Here is a 1026-nt window from a genome sequence, read left to right as displayed (position 1 = left end):
TATATATATTATAGTTTAGTTTCTCTTAAAGAAACACTCAATGGCCCTTCCCCCACCTCGCACACCCATCACCTTCCAGCTTTCAAAAAGCTAAAATCTCCCAATCTTTCACTTTTGTCTGTTTCCCGCATGCGTAGAATTCTACTGAAATAGTAGACTTTAAAAATACTAGACCACCACCAGAAAACACGACATGCTAGAAACAACAGCTAAACGACATTATTTGAGAAGAAACTTCCCCACTTTCCAAAAAGCTAAGAGTGAAATATTGGGAGTTTGTAGCTTTTTGAAAGTGATGAGGTGATGGGTAAAATTCTTAAAGATTTGTACTCTGTTTTTTTCTTTCTTGGATTACTAAAAATAAAAATTTGAAAAAATTAAAAAATGAACTTGGTATGAAGAGGGAGAAAATTAAAATACTGAGAACGTGTTTTGTAGTAGAAATCCCAATCCCCTGTATTGCAAACATAGGAATCGGAAGAAATTTAGGAAAATAAGGCGGGGCGGACTGAAATGTCACCTTGGACATATTAGAAAAAAGAGATAAAGGACAGGATTTCTGGGAAAACTTCCTTTAAATTTTTTTTATTGAAGATCAGGTTTTTAAATACGCTCATCACCAACAAATTACACAATAGGAAAAGATCATTTCAATTGGATTTGAGCCGTAAATTTGCGCGTGCACACTGCAAGAAATAACATAATTCACACAGAAGTTTTACCCGTAGTGTGTGTATGTGTGTCAAAGGAAGTTATTTATGGCATTCCCTCGTTTGGTGAAGCAAAGTTGTCAACTCGACATAAATGGGATCATACAATTGTTCGTTAATTTCCGTAAAATTGTTTTAATTTCTGTATGCTTTGAAGAGAGCAGAAATTGAAAGAAAGGATAAAGTGAAAAGGCGACATTTGCTTTGAAGTGAGAGGAGAAAGTAAAAGAGAGGAGAAAGTGTAAGATGTACGTGTATAAGAAATGTGTGTGTGTGTGTGTGTGTGAGAGAGAGAGAGAGAGAGGGAGGGAGGGAG

The sequence above is a fragment of the Octopus bimaculoides genome, chromosome 1, assembly GCF_001194135.2.
Source record: "Octopus bimaculoides isolate UCB-OBI-ISO-001 chromosome 1, ASM119413v2, whole genome shotgun sequence".
Lineage (NCBI taxonomy): Eukaryota > Metazoa > Mollusca > Cephalopoda > Octopoda > Octopodidae > Octopus > Octopus bimaculoides.
This window is presented reverse-complemented; position numbering follows the sequence as displayed.